The 10,794-nt window shown below is 37.9% G+C and overlaps 1 long non-coding RNA gene across 1 annotated transcript; it reads right to left on the bottom strand.

The window, feature by feature from the left end:
* Positions 1-8,802: 8,802 nt before the first annotated feature.
* LOC145630890 (uncharacterized) lies at positions 8,803-9,540 on the bottom strand. The gene is made up of 3 exons (XR_014112302.1): positions 9,416-9,540; positions 9,025-9,324; positions 8,803-8,920 (listed from the first exon to the last, which is right to left on the bottom strand). It is a non-coding gene; the product is annotated as an uncharacterized LOC145630890 (long non-coding RNA).
* Between the last annotated feature and the right edge of the window lie 1,254 nt (positions 9,541-10,794).

Here is a 10,794-nt window from a genome sequence, read left to right as displayed (position 1 = left end):
GCAATCAATAGGTTTAACCCTAAACCTGTTTATCTATGTTGGTTGAATTTAAATGCACAAATAAATCTATTATTGGCGATCACTTGAAATTATAATCATATTAACTCTAACAAGATTATTAATTATCTTATTAAGCGTGATTACAAGTACCAATTCCCTTTAACATGCAATAAAAGGTGTGATCAAGCAATAATAATAAAATATCAAGCAACATGATAAATAAATTATGATCATGAATAATAATTATAAATAAAATAATCATCATCAAAATAATAATAATCATAAATTATAACAATTATAATCATAATCATGTTCATGTTAATATTAAAGCATAATAAAAATAGCAAGATCCTAGGCATAATACTAACAAGATTAATAACAAACCCTAGCATGTCACTAAGCAATAAAAATCAAATCTTTAACCCTAACATGATACTAACAATCATAAATATTAGGAAGAACATAGGAAGCATCGTAACAATCATATTTAATATTAAAGTTACCCTAGACATGATACTAGGAATTTATTGTTGTCACCCTAAACATCAAATTAAGGAAAACATCCTAACATGATACTAGGAATCAAAATAACAATCTAAGCATGATTATTATATCATAATATCAATTAAACCATTAAAGTACTTACTTGGATGCCTCGTACCTCTTTCTAATAACAAAATACACACGTTAGTAACTTCAAGGAAAATAATAAACAAAACAATTAAATTAAATAATTGAAATAGAGATTTGGGACCAAACCCTCAGAAATTAAACCTTTCACGTCTAGGGCGAAGGCAACTTTGAATATGGCTAGGTGTTTCTAGATCTTGCGAATGCGGAATTTTGTATGAAAAAAGCTACTTAAGAAGAACGATGAATGAGAGAGAATTGATTTAGAAAACTTGATGAAAATTGGTGAATGATTAAGAGAGAATTGCGAATGAAAACTGAATGTAGGTGAGAACTGATGATGAATGGTGAATGAAAACGGAGTCTTTAATACGATATTTATAGAGAAAATAAGCTAAAAAGATAAATTAAACAAAATAGAGTCTGACGCATAAAAAACAGAGCTGGCGCCAACCCTGGCTAGCTGGCGCCAGGCACCAACACTAGCGCCACGTGCCAGGCCTGGTTCTAGGCGCCAAGGCCTGGGGTTAGGCGCCAAGCCTGATACCAACGCGTTTTCGAAAATTCGATAAGTTTACCGTACTGGAGGATAAAATCATATAATTTCTTCGAAAATGCTATTTGATTTTGATTAAAACTCTGAAAAGTCAACAAAAGTCAATTTATCAATGCTAATTGAATTAGGAATGAAAATAACCTTCTAGAAGATTCTAGAAAACTAAAACCATTCCTAATTGCATTAGGAATGATAAATCATATTAGGCCCTCCCCTAGATCATTGGGCCGTACATAAAGCTCAAACCGGGCCCAGTTTAGTAAATTGGCCATAACTTCCTCAATATTCATCGGAATTGGGCTTATAATATATCGTTGGAAAGGTCTTTGCAAGCCCCATCCAAATAAACTATTATTGGACCCATATCATGGACCAAACAAACTGGATTGGTTGTTTTCTTAAAATAAGTTTTCAAAAACAGAGAGAAGAGAAAAGAAATTAAAACTTTCCGCAACACTAGACTTTCCACACTTTCGTCTCATTCGATTATGATTCGACATGAAAGGTACTCATCACCGGGTTTGGTTTTGGGGAGACACAAATGGGTGTCTACAGAAGCCCCCACTTTGACTGAGTTTGGAGAAACGCAAGTTTCGAAAACAAAAGTCAAAGTATCGATAGGGACGGAGAATGATTCAGAACGTTCTGCGATCCTAAACCACCCATGTAACGCCGATACCTGCAAAACTAGCTTTAGTTAAACAGATAAAAGAGTTAAGAAACGCGTATCTTGCACCGTCGAGCACACGTCTCTGAAAGTAACCGATTTGCTGCCGTTTCGCTGTTGTTTTGATGACCTCCTACAAGCTAGAGAATGTCATCCCGCTTGAAAACCGCTACGCCTGTAACTGCTTCCAATTTGGAAGATTGCTTCGCCTGAAACGATCCTCCTCCGCAATGATAATATTCCACGTCCAAGGGAACACTATCGAAGATTATTTCTCTTGAAACAATCCTCATCCGCATTGATAATATTCCACATCCTAGGGAACACCATCGAAGATTATTTCTCTTGAAATAATCCTCATCCGCATTGATAATATTCCACATCCTAGGGAACACCATCAAAGATTATTTCTCTTGAAATAATCCTCATCCGCATTGTGGTCATCTTCCATGCCTAAGGGAATATGATCGAAGACAACTTCGCCCGAAATTACCTCCAGTTGTTTGTGACAACTTTCCGCAAGCTAGGGAATGCCACCTTGCTGCTTTGACGTTCTAAACAAAGAGTTTCTTTTCCCCGCTGTGATAGTCTTCGAAAAGATCACTACTTTTTAATATTTGCTATGCCAGTACGTTGGCGCTTTGATGCTTGTGAACCAGTATGTCGGTGCTTTTGCTGTGATGACAATCCTCTTTTCTTTGGGAATAGTTGCCAACACAACTCTTGTATGATGTATGACAATCCGATTTAGGGAAAGTTGACAATGCCACGTAACAATCCATCCTTGGAAATGTTGCCACGATGAAGCGACAATCCGTACCTCGGAAAATTTGCCAAAATCCAATCTTTGGAAAAGTTGCCAATGCTTCGTAACAATCTTTCATAAGAACTTTGCTACGATCGACAATCCACATCTTGGAATATAACTCTTGAAAGCAATCCGCCTTGGGAACTTGCCAACGCTATGCGACAATCCTTTTAGGAAAATATTGCCACAATTGACAATCCGCTTCTTGGAACATTTGCAAAAAAGAGTCGACCGACAATCCACTTCGGGAAAATTTGCCACTTGCTGAAGACAATCCATGTTGAGGAACTTTTGCCGAATTTTTTGATGAGTAGAGACCTACAACAATCCTTTGGGAAATTTTGCCATAGGGAAATGGGTGCATGACAATCCAATCTCGGAAAACTTGCCAACGAGCCGATGAATGTATGACAATCCGAACTTGGAAAAACTTGCCAAAAAAAGAAGGAGCACGACAATCCACGCTTGGAAACTTTGCCAGAGATGACAATCCAATCTTGGAAAAATTGTCGTTGAAGAAGATGCACGACAATCCATTTTTGAAAATGTTGTCAGTTGGGGATGACAATCCAATTTTTGGAAAATTTTGTCGTTTAATAAGAATGCGCGACAATCCATATTTGGAAATATTGTCGTTTAAGTGCTTGCTTTTGAACCGATTGTAATGAGCCAGTGTTTTAGGCGCTTAAGCTAAGTGAGACGATCTTTCGTCAGGTCGATCACTTATTGCAATTTTAATCAAACCGACTACTTAATCATGTCAAATTGCTTATAGGGGCTAACTGGCGTACCAAGGAACCCGAAATTGTTGTATGAGGTCGAAATCACCTTTCTGAGAGGCTTCGAGTTCTATTGCTGCTGAGATATCTCTGGTGCCAGGCGCTGGAGTAGGGTCTTCCCTGTTCTGCTGCACCTGTATTTATTTTGACTATAGAACTTTGCTAATCTCTTTAATTATCTTAGGGTTGACCTAAGGTTTAATGTTGCTTGACTCATCGACTTGACACGACTCAAGGTATAAACTTGACTCGCTGATTGACTAACTCGAGGTTGACTCGACTCAAAGTGAAATGACACATGTGTTAGACTCAAATCAAAGAGATATGACACGACATGACTCGTGTGTGCATTGTAATGTGGTCGCGCGACTCGAAAATGCAAAAAAGCAAAAATTTTCCGTCATTTTTGTGGAGGGTGCCGACTTTCTCCCGAAAAAGAAAGACGGGAAAAAAGAAAGAAGCGAAGTGTTGAAGGTGCATGTTGAATGAGCTTAGTCAAATGTTGTGCAAGGATTAACCCATCCTAGGCTATCTCAACTGTTAACTCAATGATGAAAGTATTTGGGTAACTTAGGCACGGAGGCTAAGCACTTCATACTTCGTGATGCAACGATAATTGATAAGTGATGTTGATATGACAAGGCATGCTTCAGCATTATGTTAAGCTTTCATGACAAAGGGATCCTAAGGGAAGTATATTTGGTCATATATCTGTGCGATGTGTGAAAGTGACACTAAAGTTAGGCCGCAAGAGCTAAGTGTGTGGAAAAATATATTGAAAAGAGTCAAATGTGAGGTTGCCTACGTATCCGTTAGGAATCAGGCCGAACGTAGCTCTAGCCGAACCTCGCACAAGTGTGTACACCTCAAAAAGGTCTTTTTAAGGGTTGTAACGTGGTTAGGCTAAAGGTTTGAAGAAGAAGGGGATAAAGGCTCAAGACCCTAGATAAGCCCCCAAGGTGTGCAACCTTGCTTTTGAATCTTTATATTTTCATGCTTGAATTTCTATTCTTTTTTAGCCCTTTCTTTTGTTTTAGCATCTATTTTATTTTTATAAGTGTGGGCAATCCCGATCATGCGGTCTATCACTCACTTGGCATTCATGTTTCTCAGGCACGGTACCGAGCACTCGATAAGAGACGCAATCTGAGACGTGTTCTTATCGAAGATATTTTCATATCAAAGACATTGGAACACTTGCCCTTTTGTACACTTTTATTTTTTTTCATTTTTGCTTATTTTTGCTATTGCTTTCTTTTGAATTTGCTTAAGCTTTCTTTAGAATTGCATAAGTTGCACACTGTCCCATCCCAAGGTTAGATAGATGTAGGTTGAAAAAATAAAGGTCTATCGTTAGACGAGGCTCAAAGGGTTTATTAAGAAAGGATGTATACTTGAAGGGTGAAAGGAGATATGATGTGGCTACAAGGGTTGCCTTAAATCATTGGTATACCTTGTGTTTAATTCGACATTGTTTATTTTATTTTATTTTATTATTTTTTTTAATGCAATATAATGAAATGATCATATGTAAGGAAATAAATGCTCATTTTATTAAGAAAAAGGAAAAGAACGAATCTACAAAATTAATCTAAAGGAAAAGAAAAGGTGCTATGCTAGACTTATTGGGGAAAGGAAAAAATGAAAAAGAGATAGAAAAAAGAGGTCATGAAATCTTATCGTTGAAGCTCGCCTCTGTCTTGTGTTGTTTGCTCCGACATCATCCAGTCTTCTCGCTAGCTAGAGGCAATGAGATCTTATTTGCCTCTATGAGATCTTGAATGAGGTTTTGAAACCTATAGCATTCATCAGTAGTATGACCGCGCCCTCAATGGTACTTGCAATAGGAGTTTGGATTCCATCTCGAAGATCGATTTTCTGGTGTTGGATCCTCGGTAGGGCCAATAGGTTTGATTAATCCTCGATCATAGAGACGATCGAAAGCAGCATCGTAGGTCATTCCAATGGGTGTGAACTCTCGCCTGGGTTTCCTTTTAGATCCTTGATTGTCCATGGCTAAGACATCATTATGGTCAAAGGTACTAACATTATTACTAGAGTGGGCGTTTTCGGAAGAAGAAGGATTGTCGTTCTTTTTTCCTTTCCAGCCACCGTGGTTACTATTGTTAGTAGCTTTTTGCTTTGCGAGGTCGTCTTCGATTTCAATTCCGATGTCATAAACGGCCTTGAAAGTATTCAAGTTGTGTTGATATTTTAAGTGCTTTGAATACTTTTCTTGGAGATTCTTGATAAACATCCTCACAAACTCCTTTTCGGTGGGGACCTCGATCATCTTGGCGGAGGTTTCCTTCCACTTATTAAAGAAAGAAGTAAAAACTTCATTCTCTTTTTGTCTTAGCATCTCAAGTTGTCTATGGTCGGTCTCAACTTGGATACTGCACTTGTACCTATCAACGAAAGCGTTTACTATCGATTCCCAGGTAGAGGTTTTCTCCTTGTCAAGGGAGAAGAACCATTGTTGGCAAACGGTTTCGAGAGATAGTGGGAACAGAGAGGGGAAAACCTTCTTATCGATACCCTTAATGCTCATTATAGTTTCAAAAGCTCTTAGATGAAAGTAAGGGTTATCTATTGCCTTGAATTTTGGGATGTCAGTGGCGTTGAACTTATGTGGAAGAAGTTCCTTGTCCAGCGAGACCCCTTGTGAACTCATGCCCTGAAATTTATAGTCACTAGATAGCTTCCTCAAACTTTCTTGCATGAGGTTCATTTGTTGTTGCTTCACGGGATCATCGATCTTGAGCGCAAGAAGCTTCAGTGTCTCAGTCACGGTAGCCAGTTGGTTCTTAAGATCATTAACTTCTTCTTGTGTTGCCATTATAGTCTTAGCCTTCCTCTTTTGACGAATCGGTTTATCGAAAAGTGAAACTTGAATAAAGAGGTTGTCCTTGATTAATCGCCCTTCTCTCCTCGACCAAGTACTGTGGAAAAGGAATTTGGGGATACTTATTGTTAATTATTTGACTAAAACTTTATTCAACATGCAATGGATGGAGGAAGTGAAGAAAAATGGAATAGAATGTGGAGAAGAATAAGATGATAGAGGTGGAGGGATATGAAGAATTAGGAATAGAATGTACCCCCCAACTCAAATGACGGAAAAGACCGACTCATGCATGAACCTAAGACATGGTCAAGGTGACATATACTCAAAGTGTGTGCTAAGACTAGTGAGTGTAGGTGACAGGTCGAGACTCGTGTCATGACACTACTAGAAAACACCTTAATTGCGACGGAAAAAGTTCGTCGTAAACTATGTAAATTCCGTCGTAAAGTTGGTTTACGACGGAATTCCGTCGTAAATGGTTGTCGGAAAACCCTTTGTAGGAAAATGGCCATTTTACGACGGAAATTCCGTCGTAAACCAACTTTACGACGGAATTTACGACGGAAATAATATCGTCGGACTTGGAATTGGCCTTTGATGAAGTTCCGTCGCAAATTTGCGACGGAAAGAGTTCCGTCGCAAAATATAATTTACGACGGAATTTTCCCTCGCAAAATATAATTTGCGACGGAATTTTCCCTCGCAAAATATAATTTGCGACGGAATATTCCCTAGCAAAATATAATTTGCGACGGAATTTTCCCTCGCAAAATATAATTTACGACGGAATTTTCCGTCGCAATGTATATTTGTACGATGGAAAATTCCGTCGTAAATCATATTTTGCGAGGGAAAATTCCGTCGCAAATTATATTTTGCGAGGGAAAATTCCGTCGCAAATATGTAAATTACGACGAAATATTCCGTCGCAAATTGTATTTCCAGCCCAAAACAAATTTTTGTAATTTTCTGCATTTTCAAACCTGAATTTTTTTAATGATAAATCGACAAAAAAAAATAAATAAATATTGAGTCCTAAAATTGTTGTTTTTAAAAAATTAATTACCGACCTACGAAATTAGGGTTATGTACATATATATATATAATAATTATGTCCTAGTACAAAAGATAGTCCACATTTTGGTATCTATACCAAACAAAAGCTAGGTTAGAGTGATTCTATGCTAGACTAAAGCTAAGCTACGCAATCGCCTGGAAACCCTGGCCTGCTCCACCACCACCCGGGTCGTTCCTAGGGTCTCGATGCTGAGGATGAATGGTGGAACATGAGTCGTTGTTGTTGAGACGACTCATCATCTCATCGAAACTCTCCTTGTATCTCCTCTCCATTTCAGCCATTCGGGCTTCCATTTGAGTTTGAAGAGTTTGCACCCTATGTTCCATCTGGTCTTGCATTTGAGAAATGACAGACGGCGTGTATTGCTGTGAAGAACGGGAACCTCGACCCTGTTTGCCATAGTAGATCTCTGCACTTTGGCCAAGTCCCTTCACATGCCCCTTCTTATTGCGCCCACCCACCGACTCCCAGTACAACTCATTGGGACTCTTCTGAATCCCCTGACTCATTGTTTCTTCGAGCTTCTTCTGGTAGGTGTCCTACAAAATATTGAAAATAAAATATTGTTAAAAAAACAACCAACAATATGGATTTATATCGCATACTTTTAGGTGCCTAAGGATAGACATTAAGAAAATTAAGCACATATGTCAATTTTCAACCCTCACTCATCCAAAATCATCCAAATTTGGCCTATATGGCTAAAACCATGCTTATTTTCTAAGTTTTCAAGCAAATGTAAGGTTTCTTTCTTCTAACATTCCAATATCAATTGCTTTTAAGTGCCTAAGGATAGAGATTAAGAGAAATAAGCACATATGTCAATTTTCAAACCCTCACTCCTCCAAAATCATCCAAATTTGGCCTATATGGCTAAAACCATGCCTATTTTCTAAGTTTTCAAGCAAATGGACTCGTTCTTTCTTTTAACATTCCAATATCAATTTCTTTTAAGTGCCTAAGGATAGAAATTAAGAGAAATAAGCACATATGTCAATTTTCAACCCTCACTCCTCCAAAATCATCCAAATTTGGCCTATATGGCTAAAACCATGCCTATTTTCTAAGTTTTCAAGCAAATGGACTCGTTCTTTCTTCTAACATTCCAATATCAATTGCTTTTAAGTGCCTAAGGATAGAAATTAAGAGAAATAAGCACATATGTCAATTTTCAACCCTCACTCCTCCAAAATCATCCAAATTTGGCCTATATGGCTAAAACCATGCCTATTTTCTAAGTTTTCAAGCAAATGGACTCGTTCTTTCTTCTAACATTCCAATATCAATTTCTTTTAAGTTCTTAAGGATAGAAATTAAGAGAAATAAGCACATATGTCAATTTTCAACCCTCACTCCTCCAAAATCATCCAAAATAAGCATATATTGAGTTCTACTTTGCTAATTTGCCATATTTCAACTCATATAATAAGTGTTTACCGCAATCCTTTTTGCTTTGTTGTTGGCAGCCACTTGGCCTTTACCAGGCACTTCCTTGAAGTGTGTCTTCAAGAATAGATCATGGGCATTTGGTAATTGGCCTTGGTTTTTTGCAGCCTTTATATGTACATGCAGAAAATCAATGAAAACATGTTAGCCCACCAAAATTCATTAATAGACAAATGACATAATTGTTACTGGACATATTGTAGTAACCTTACCATCTTTTTAGCATGTTGTACAGATGACATTGAACCTTGAAAGTGGGTCGGTTCAACGACATTTTCCATGGATCCGCCTCTTCGGTTCTTCTTGTTTTGTTCCGACCGCTTCTGATATTTTGGATCGGTGGCAACAATTTTCATCATGCCTTCGTGGACATCCTTATTAAGCCATCTTGGTTTGCGACCATTCAGTCTGTGTGTGATGTTGTAGAACGTGTCACGTAGGCGATTTGCAAACTTTTCTTCGAAAGTGTCCTTCACTTGGTTGTTTAACTCAGGTGCCCACTTGAATTTTTTCTGCAAATCAAGAAAATGTCTTTATTACAAAATTCAACTCCATCAATATAATTTATAAAACATGTATTATGTTAGGTTAAAGTTATCATACGTTGAACAAGTTCCAAAAGTGCTCTCTCGAATCTTCATCAACCTCTCCATAATTCCTCCAAGGCTGAACATAGTAGCCGGTTAGCGAGTCGGAGAGCACATTCTTCACCGGCCTATCATCAAACCTATAATAAAGGATAGACATTCATGTAAGTAGATAATCAACAAAAAGTGAACAAAACATGGTTAAAGTAATAAAAATTCACTTTATCAAAGTAAATACGAATTTAAGGATATTTCATTATACAAATACATACGCACCAAAGTGTGGAAGGGTCCAACTCTAGCAAGTCATTAGGATGCGGGTCCTGTAGCTCCTGTTCCTGAAGCTGTTGTTGCTCCTGTTGCCCTTGTACATTTCTGACGATTTCTTGAGAGGCCCCCAAATCATGTGCCTCCGCTTCCTCCATTGACTCATCCTCGTCAACACGTACAACCGGAGATTTCCCCTTAGACTTTCTCCTCTTGGACGTTTCTCCTTTATTTCCTCCTCCCATGATGACCACCTGAAAAAGTTATTAGTACCATAATCGCACATTGTAAATTCATAAATTAGATCCATAAGACATTAAAATAATAAAATGAGACCAAAAATGTAATGCAATATTACAAATCCGAGTAGTCATTAAAAACTAAACATTCGAAGACAATAGTAAAAGGAGTAACTACATATTCTCCTCTTCATTACTCTTATCACTACTACCACTATCATTATCACTATCATTATTACTATCACTAGTGTCATCTAAAAATACATCGATGTCCTCTTCTTCGTCACTGTCACTGGAGCCAATGCTTTCTTCTTCTTCTTCATCGCTTGAGATAATAAAGCCATCGTCATCATCATCATCACTATCAAGTTCATAGTCTGGAATGTCATTTGGTGGACAAAGCGTTGCATGTACTTGTGGGGAAGGACCCTGCAAAAACTCTAAATCCACCGGAGCATCAATCACCGACCTTGCTTGAGTTCTAAATACAGCCCACCATTGAACCCGATCACGTTTAAGGCTAGGGTAAGATGCATAATACACTTGAGACACTTGGTAAGATAAGACAAATGGATCATACTTGGGATACTTCTTAGTATGATTTACTTCGACAAGCTTGTATTGTTCATGAATGTTCATTCCTTTACCACAATCCATCCAACTACAACTAAACAAAATAGTCTTGTACTCTTTTTCGGGACCGGTGTAGACAAGTTCAATTATGTCGTTTAAAATGCCAAAGTACTCTCCACCGTCCTCACTTGAGACACACACCCCGTAATTCATCGTAGATTTATGTTTGCCATAGGACTGTGTGTGGAAATTAAAGCCACCGACAAATATCTGGTTCCAAGTTCGAACACGCTTGAAAGGCCTCATAGACAATGCT

The sequence above is a fragment of the Chenopodium album genome, chromosome 5 (assembly GCF_948465745.1).
Source record: "Chenopodium album chromosome 5, dcCheAlbu1.1, whole genome shotgun sequence".
NCBI lineage: Eukaryota > Viridiplantae > Streptophyta > Magnoliopsida > Caryophyllales > Amaranthaceae > Chenopodium > Chenopodium album.
The sequence above is the reverse complement of the archived record's forward strand: the minus strand, read 5'-3'. Positions and strand labels throughout refer to the sequence as shown.